The following is a 10,010-nucleotide window of genomic DNA, read 5'->3' as shown; positions in this document are numbered from 1 at the left end:
TGTGAGTCAAGCATAACCAGCTCTTAGTGTTATGGCCTACATGTTGCTCCAGGCACCTGAAAAAACCTGAAGATCACACTATCCTGCAACTTGGGAAAGACTTTTTCACTTGTCTGAATTGTCAGCAATAGAGATAGTACAAATACATTTAATCTCAGAAAATATCTGGCAAGACATCATTTTATAATGAGTAAATTTGAAAGAATGCTACCACATTTGAGGGCTGTGATCTACTCCACTTATGCTACAAAGTGGGTGAACACAGATGCTATGATTGATAAAATGAAATAAATATTATTCGATATAAACTGTGAACTCACATCACTTAAAGTTCTGGTGATTTATTAGGTAACTTAGTTTATTCCCATTTTCACTGCAGAATTCTCTTAATACTCATGTTTACCAGTGCTTTGTCTGGTCCACTTTTCTTTAGTGTATGGTGACGTGCTAAGAGCTGAGTATAAATAATGGTCCAGAATAAAATAAAAGAGGTGTTATCATACCATCTTTCTTTAAACATAAGCTTAATGCTCTCCTTTTATCTCTGAACAACTCCTTTTATTGATGATGTCTATGCCACTCTATTGATTTTATTAATTAATACTTAACAAAGAATTGTCATTCGGTCTCATTATCTGCAGTAAGTTCTATATCTACTTTGATGTCTATACCTTTAGTTCCTGTATGCTTGTCATAGAAGACTTCACTTTTCTCTCAAAGTCTAGAAAGTTTCTGACTGCATCATTACCCGGGATAACTTCACTAACTTTACAGATAATCTAAATTCTCACCGAAGAGCAAACTAACCTGACATATGCAACTGTCGGGAATGCTGGCAGAATTGCAGAGAGACATCAGGTACTGCACAGCCTTCCTCCTCATCTTCTCACGTGTGCCATGAAACTTCTTGGTGTTTCTTTCCAGCACTTGCTTTCGTTCTTTGCTTATAAAAAGTATATGATTTTTTTCCAAAGAGGGAAGATGCGCTCTAGGCAAATGCTTACATTTTCTTGCTTGGAATTTTGCTGGCTGGATAAGCAATTTGACCACCGTTTTTGTAATTGAACAAACTTGTAAGAAGAGAAAAATGTTTTTTCATTTTTTAATAGCAAAAACATTCAGTGACTTTGTCCAGTTTTATCCTGTGTTAACCTAAGGCTTCTTTTAGATTATTGTACTGAAACACATGCTTTTCTGTTTTTTTCACCCCAAAGCTCAGTGAAATCAATAGAATTGTTCTAGATTTATGGCACTATAACTGAGAACAGAGCTTGAATCTGAATCTAGTTCATTCAGTCTTTCATTATAACTTTCAAGTTCATAAATAATCATTGTTGCTCATATCCTCTCATTAATCCTCAGTGTTCTGTTTATTGAAGTATTCAGAACTACACTAAAAATTAATGGGTGGAACATTACTAACTTTGAATACACTTACAGCAGTGCTTATGTGGACCAGTGTGCTAGATTGTTTGGCTTTGCATGCATGATTATTTTAAGGGAAAGTTGTCTATTCTCCATATTTATTGTAATGGAAATTTCACATACTTACCATCCACAGCACTGGATTCACTGACTTTGCAATATAGTTGAACATGTGAAGACGGAGATTTTTAAGAAGGCCAGTTTAACAGAATCCATCCACAACTCTACATTGTCTGTTCACTTATGATTCATAGCAGTACTATAATTGAAAGTCATATTGTCCTTGTTCACGTTCATCTCTGCATTAATTTTGTATGTGCTGTTTGTTACCATTCTCAACAATTACTACATTTCATTTTGCTCTTTCTGTTCTATGTAGAAAATTGCTTTTTCTTCTCAAAATTGGATTGTGTTTTCTTCTTTGCATTCATGTATTTCTAATTACGGTGCCCCTTATGTTGTTTTCTGTCCTCGTAATAATCAAAGAATCTCTCAATTGGGTTTCCATGGTAAGGAATTTTACTTTTTATGGTCTGTTACCAAAATCATTTTTTACTTATTTTTACGTTGATCTGATTTTAATGTCCCATATTCTTTTAGAATCATCGAATATCCCAAGTTGGAAGGGACCCACAAGGATCATCAAGTCCAAAGTAAGCAACTACTTCAACCAAAATAACTCTCATTTTCCAGCTTTTTTTAAAATTGATTTCTACTTTAAAAGAATATATATATATTGTTCTTATTTGTTTATTTATTATTGTTTTTAAGCATCCCCCTCATTGCACATGGTTCACATAGATATTCTAACAGTTTTCAGAGCTTGTAGGAGATTTCTCACGTATGAGCCCCTTCACAAAGGGACAATTTGGTTGATAAGGCTCACAGGTGTACTCAAGACAAACAGTTTATAAGACTGGAGCATTACAATAATCTCTTAATTTTTGTCTTTAAAGTACTGTGATTATTAATGATAGTGAGAATAAGTGTCTCCGAAGAGAGACAATAAACAGAAAGGTTAGCCAGGACATGATGCATTTTTTTCTGTCTAGCTTTACCTCAGAGGCAAACAAAAAAAAAAAAAAAAAAAAAAAAAAAAAAAAAGCATGTTACACATAAAAAATATTACTCTCATTGTACCTTCTGATTTCCAAGAACAGTCACTGCTATGTCTCCTTCCCAGAAGTGTTTACCAAATGTTTGGATGTGCAGACCAATATACAGTCCCTAGAAAATCCAGAGGAACTTCTGTTTTCACTCTTAGAACAGAGATAGAAGCAGGGTCAGTGGCTCGTTTTTGTGCTTATGGGAGCTGATATTGAAGGCATCAGAGTACCAAAAGAGAAAAAAGTGCTAAGGAAAAGAGTACTATTTTCATAGGCAGGGAAGGGAGCCTGAACCTTGTACATCGCATTGCAGTGCTGATGGAATGGAAATGTTCCATTCTTTTGTTACTATTATTGATGGCAATTTCCAGCTGTCTCTAACAGTATCCCAACAAAAAAGAGAGTAATCAGAGAAGGCTGGTCACATACATTTCTACAAAACACCTTTTCATAGACACCTTTACAAGACACCTGTCCAAAAATCAGCAAAGAGGATCTAGAACTTGTCTTGGAGTACTACTGAACCTCAGCAAGGTTGGAAGAAGAATTAACCCAGTGATTGAAGGAGTGGAAATACTAATTCAGGAAACAATAGGTCGTCTGGCAAATCAACATCAGCCCTGGGCAAAATAGTGGAAAAGCTGATATGAAACTCAAAAGAAGCTTATATAAGTGAGTGTCAGTCAAAAGGAGTATCTGGACAAGAGAACTGAACAAATTATTTATTTCACCAAGCTCTTAAATTTAGTTCATAATGGTAATGTTGCTGATTATGTTATGTACTTAAGTTTCTGTGAAGCATTAGTCCTGATGTAGCATAGCACTTTTATCTAAAACTAAAGATGACACAAAATTCATGTCTTATCTGCTAAATGCATTAAAACTGAGGAATAGGTGCATGTTAGGTGGAGTTGTAAAATCTTTTTCATATACTAGATATAAAATCATATATGATTCAAAAAACATATGTGAATTTGTAAAGCCAAAGGACTTTGTTTGTCAGCACAGACATGTAGACTGGAGTTTCTGCTTTTGATTATATTTCTATAAGAGTATATCAGGCACTCTTCCAGTCAGATGTATGTCAGATATGTCCAAAACATACATTTAAACCCTTACAGTTTTGTACAGGGGATAAAAAAGAAAGAACTATATTTTAGCTAATGCACACAAGGAATGCTGCAAAATAGTGTGGGCCAGTCCTAACTTTGCTCATCTTTAGGTTTTTCTGCTTCAGAGAATGGTAGCTACGTACATATACTAAACATATCTGAGAATAGATTTTTCCCTTAGTCCTCATGAACTTCTCTGCAATACTACCAAAGGCTGATGAACATACAATACAGTTTCAAGGAGATATGAATAAATAAGTTAGAGACAGGTGTGAAGCAGAAAATTATCCTCATGATGTTTCTCTACTGCCAGTGGGTTCAACTTACTGAAATGTTTTTTCCCCAGATCACAGCACAAAAAGGAAAAACTCCAGAGGGAAATTCCAAGAACTACAAGGTAGGCAAAAACATATTTGGTCTTGGAAAGTTTGCAAATCATCTCTTTTCAATGAAAACAAAAGGCTGCAACTGACTTTTAGCAGTAACAGAACTCACGATAGATAGCAGAAAATGCACTTAAGTACAGTTGTTTCTGTATTCCATAACAAGAATGACTTGACTGTGTTTTCCACAGTATTCAAAAAGATTTACATATCACTCAGCACAGAATGCAGCAAATACTGATGTTTAGCCAGTGATGGTAGTGAAACCAAAGCTTATTCATGTCAGACTTCAGCCAAGTGCCTGGCTTTGCATTATCTGTGTTTGTGAAGTAATAAGAATATTCAAGCATCAATACATTGCAATTACAATAACTCTGTGTATCACATTAATTTTCATATAAATGAAGTTCTTCCATTTGGGTGGGTTTGCTCTTTTTCATCCCTTACAGCTCAGCCATTTCAGATCCTTGCTTTAGCTCACTCGTTAGTTTATTTTGCCTACAGAGATCTTCACAGCACTCAGGTAGCTGTCTTATAATATATAACAAAATAGTGACTTCTAAATGGCTCATACCTGCTGCTAAGACAAATGTAGAAGAAAACACCCAAGCTACAGTGGTGCTGCAATATCAATGAAATAAGGGATACCAAAGACAGAATGAAGACCACCTGAGCTCTTTTAGGAAACCTTTTTCTTGAGAGCCTTACTCAGTCTATCTTTACAATAAGATATGCTTACTAATGAGGTTACTGTACATTTTTCATCCATGAATGACTTGTGAAGCCTGAACCAACAGCAAAAGTAGTTGTACTCCTACTACTTACCAAATGAAATAAGCAAAAACCAAATTCTCTGAAAAATGCATATTTACACATATTCAGATGAGGAGACCAGAACTGACTGTGGTTCTGCTGTGCCATGGACTTGGTTGACCAACAAGGATTATGTAGGAGTGAACATGCATGCACCAATATTTATCAGAAATTCATTTGTGTATAAATGAAATTATAGATCAACTTGAGAAAGGCTGGCCTTTTTAACAGAAAATAAAGTCCTGCTTATGTATATGGACAGGTCATTAACATCGACACAAACTGCAGAGGGAAATAGTTACCCTCTCTGTTCAAGAGTGAATGCTTTCCTGAAATATACTATAATCAATGCAGTTGCTTACCCTTGAAAATGAGACCCCCTGAAGTGATACAAATAAAACCAACCTATGAAGTAGAAATCACACTAGAGACTTTAAGATGCATCAAATTATAAACACAAAAAATCAGTAACAACCCTAACGTGCATATTCATAGAATCATAGAACTGTTTGAGTTGGAAAGAACTCTTAAAGGCTGTCTAGTCCAGGGACACCTATATCTCTATCAGGTTGCTCAGAGCCCTTTGCATGTTACCAAGGATGGGTCATCCACCACATCTCTGGGTAACAATGATTATATTGCTGATATATTTCAAACAACAATATAAGATATGCTACAGACTGCCATCTCTTACTTTAAGAATTGTCAGATAAGGACTTCAAAATGCAGCTCCCTAGCCAGAAAAGTCCAAATTTATGAAAAGTAGACAAGTTCAAATACAAATACATTATGCTATTCTGGATTGGTGAAGTTGAAAAATTCTCAGTTTACCCTCAGTGCATGCTTAGAGACACTGAATATATTGACATGCCACCTACCGCATAACCAAAGGAAGTAATCCACATTTTTCTTAAGATAGAGAGGTTATAGTTATTCTATGGTCTTCTACCCAGACTTGTCTGTGAAAGATTGGGCAGGAAAAGGAATTAAGGTGGAAAACTAAGCTGCTAGGACTGTGACAACTTTTCTTTTGGTCTACCTGAGCCAGATGCACACCTGACTGCTGAGCAGCTCCACATGTCATTCAAACCAGACTTTGTGTGGAGATTTTGCAGCAGTCAGCCTGTTGCGGCCCTGGCACAAGCGGATGGGAAGCAGTGCAGTACTCCCATCTTGTCGGTCAGCCCATGGAGCTCCATTTTCAAGGCCAGGAGCAGACCCTGCAGCTACTGCCCACTTCGGCTGCTCAGTCTTCTAACTGGGTGGCTGAGAGAGTTCACACTCCTTCAACTTTTTCTCTCTGAAGAACATAGGCAGGCATGACAACAGCAACATTTAGCACATTTTGAAAGCTGGGTCTTATTCATTTCGAAAAATTAAAACATCACTATTACCCAAAGCACAGTTCCTTCACTTTTAATGTGTGCTGTAGAGAGCCTGTTCCAAGCTAGCAGTTCTCACAGTACGTTGCATAAGTCTGCACTTTCTATCTGTTCTTACATGCTTTTCTGTAACAGAATAGTTAACAGTACTGATATTTTAAAATAGTATTTACATGAGGTAACAGTCTTGCAATGAATGGGGCTGTTCACACTGTTCATGCCTCAGAGCATGGTTTGTTGGTTTTTTTTTAATCTCTGAATATTCAAGAAATTAGTTATGTTGGATATGCTTGGATCTCAATGTAAGTATTTAATTTGAAAACCTGAGAGCTAAAACTTATTCTTCATTAGTAAAAGCTGAGATAATAGAAAATAATGAAGAGGCTTATATATATAATCATTCTCTTCTTCACCCAACAGCCTTTCTTACCACTTACATGATGTATTGGGAAAATACCATGACTTGATAAAAGTCTGAAAAAACAAAAAAAAAAAAAAAGAAAAGAAAAAAAAAAAGAAAAGAAGAAAAGAAAAGAAAAGAAAAGAAAAGAAAAGAAAAGAAAAGAAAAGAAAAGAAAAGAAAAGAAAAGAAAAGAAAAGAAAAGAAAAGAAAAGAAAAGAAAAGAAAAGAAAAGAAAAGAAAAGAAAAGAAACAAATTAAAACTATACATTTTGCTGACACAGAAATATCTTCATAAATGCCTGATGTTCATTTGCAAATTGTTAACCAGCCATATTATGCATTAGATTTCTATCTATTACATTTAACTACTAATTCCAAAATTCATCAGTTGCAGCTACAGTTCAGGGCAAGAGCAATCATAGCTGCCAAATCAAAACAAAAGGAACAGTAAATTCTTACTCCAAGAAGAAATAAGAAGGTGTGATGCTCAGCCAAGTTATGTATATCAAGATTTTAACCAGCAGACAAGTAACAGAGGAATGTTCAAACATAATCAAAGACATTTGCTGAAGATCTAAGTTTGCCTTAGTATGGTTCTTTCTGCTTTGAACTAACCAAGGTTAATTTCCAATTCAGAAAACATCAGAGATACTGAACAACACCACTGTCGATACTTATAACATAGTTGCCAGATTCAAAGAAAAAAAAGTTAAAGTCAAAACTGGGATAACTCTTCTGGTTATCTTGGAGATTTACAGTTATGAAGCAGCGACTGTAGAATTTGACTCTCCTCTGGTAAATAAGTTTCTAGTGTTATGATATGATGGGAGTAAAGGACTTAAATAGTATTATGTATTCAAAAAATGGCCCTATTATTTCTTCTGTAACACCACATGTCTGGAATGTTAATATCTGAATATCCAAAACAAAGAAATATTCAAAACAAAGAATTAAGCAAGATAAGTGCCAAGTTTATAACTTCACAAAACTGTAACAAAATCAGCCTACAGAAAATTTCTTTTAAAAATTGTGTCAAACTAGCAGATTAGTTTAATTTAAAGATAGTCTACCGATTCCCCCTGTATGTTCTTTGCTATAAACAGTTTCACACTCCTAATAGCCCTCAGAATAACAGGATACTCTCAGATACTGTGTTAAGTATTTATGTTCCATTTAGTTAATTGATGTTCAGAGGATGTCAGGATGCTCAGATTGAAAACACAATTGAAAGTACAGTTCTGCCTGTACTGTGAATTACAATAAACTTCATTTCAAAGCAATGGTGTTTGAAACTAAACAGAATTATTCTGAAATATTTAGTAAAAATAAATTTCAGGCTAATAGAAAGTGGGGTAAAAATATACACAACATTTTTAAAAAATCTTGTTTAGTTTTATGCATTTGGCACATTTTGAATGCAAATAACACACATAATGAAAACATCTTTTCACTAAAAACAGCTGCTCTAGGTTAAAACAAAGGGCCATCCATCAAAACAATATTCTGGAATATAGCAAAGAGGAGCATGATGACTGATGCAGCAAAAAACAGTAATTAAATTAGGCAGTGAGTCCGTAGATGTTAAGAGACAGAAAAGTTGAGTGTCACTTGAGTGATTCTACAGCTTTTGTCCAGATGCCGGTGTTTCCTGAGTTTCTTTAAAACTCAAGCAGGACAACCTGGGCCTTGTGATTTGACAAAATAAACATTAATAGTTCATTCATTTACTGAGTTTTCAACCTGTCAGATAATCTGATGTATTTGCCCTAAAGAGACTTCACAAAGTAGGAATTTTCTTAAGCTCCTCTACAGGGAACTCAGAAGCAGAAATTTAATTAACAAGGGTTTTTGTTATGGCTTCTTTATCTGTGAGCACTTAAGAAGCTTTACAAAATGTACTTTTTATTAACTGTATAACTTTTCCAGCTGTATTTCAAACTGCTTTTTGGCTTTATCTTCTCACACTTCACCATAATACTGATACATGGTCTTTTCAAGAGATAGCATAGTGATCTGAAGATACTTGGATATTTATAAAACCATTGCTTAAATATCATACATTAATATCTTCTATGCATTTCTTTTACATATATATCATGCACTGTCAACAAGAGAAAAAAGTTTTTAAGGGCATATTTCCGTTAATGTGAAAAAAATGGAAAAACTTAAGAACTCAATCCACTGATTCCTGATGCTAGAGAAAATGGTTACCACAGCTCTTCATGCTTTGTCTCTTCAAGCAAATGATACTTGGATGAAAATAACATTAAATTCCAAGCTAAAACATTAGAACAGTTATGGACTTTTCAACTCCTACTAATCAGTGACTAACCAGGATGCATATTGTCAGACCTTGTGTCATACCATGGCTGTGAGCCACTAACAAGTACCACAAACAAAAAAGCCAACAGAAAGACAGACTTCTCTTTCTTCTCTCTCTCCTTATTTATTTATTTATTAAGAACAAAGCCTAGGCAGTTTCTCTCTCTTGGAACTTTTCTATTGTTGCTTTTTGCTGAACCAGAATGGGCTATCTCCTTTTAAGGTCCTTGGTATGGCCCAGTGAATTCCACTACTTCCACTAAAATTCCACTTCTGTGTGCAATGGAAAGTTGCAAAAGGATCACCACTGATGTTCCTTCAGACAGATGGAAAAAGAAAATAAAAAAAAAAAAACAAAACAAAAACAAACAAACAAACAAACAAAAAAACACAAAAATCATACCTAAAGAAACTTAAAAGATTGCCAGGATAATAATTATTAACTCTGCAATAAGAATTAAATACCAATCCTTTATTCATTTAAAAATACACAGAAGCCTACAGCCTTACTCCTCAGTTTTGTCTTTTGTCCAAAGATAGACTCATTCATTGGCTCTACCCATTTGGGAAAATAAGCTACTAGAAACGTATTAGATGTTTAAAGAATGAAATTTCTTCCTGAAATTACATTTTGGTTGTGTCCTATAAGGCCAATATCAAACATCATTTTGACAGCTGTAAGTTCTTCCCAGCTGAATCTGGTAGAACGATAAGAGAAACACTCAAAGATTAGGATGGTACAGAATGATGTCGACTATTCTAAATCTTCCTATTAAACCTACAATAAAATCATCACAGTTTGATCCTATCAGCCACAAGAGAAGCTTTCATTTAACTTATCTTTTACCAATTCATACTATTGTTTGTGTTGTTACAGAACATACGACTACTACAGCAAGATGTGCTTGATGTCTGTACCAGCTAATGGGTCATGGCCTTGTTGATTCTACAAGCATTTTTAGTGGCCTAGGGGTATTAATCTCAAATCAATAACCGATGATGCAAGTAATGAATTTAAAGATGCTTCTTCCATAACAAAGAGAATATTAGAGACATGTCCATGT

This window comes from Phasianus colchicus, chromosome 2 (genome assembly GCF_987193195.1).
Source record: "Phasianus colchicus chromosome 2, bPhaCol1.hap1.1, whole genome shotgun sequence".
NCBI lineage: Eukaryota > Metazoa > Chordata > Aves > Galliformes > Phasianidae > Phasianus > Phasianus colchicus.
This window is presented reverse-complemented; position numbering follows the sequence as displayed.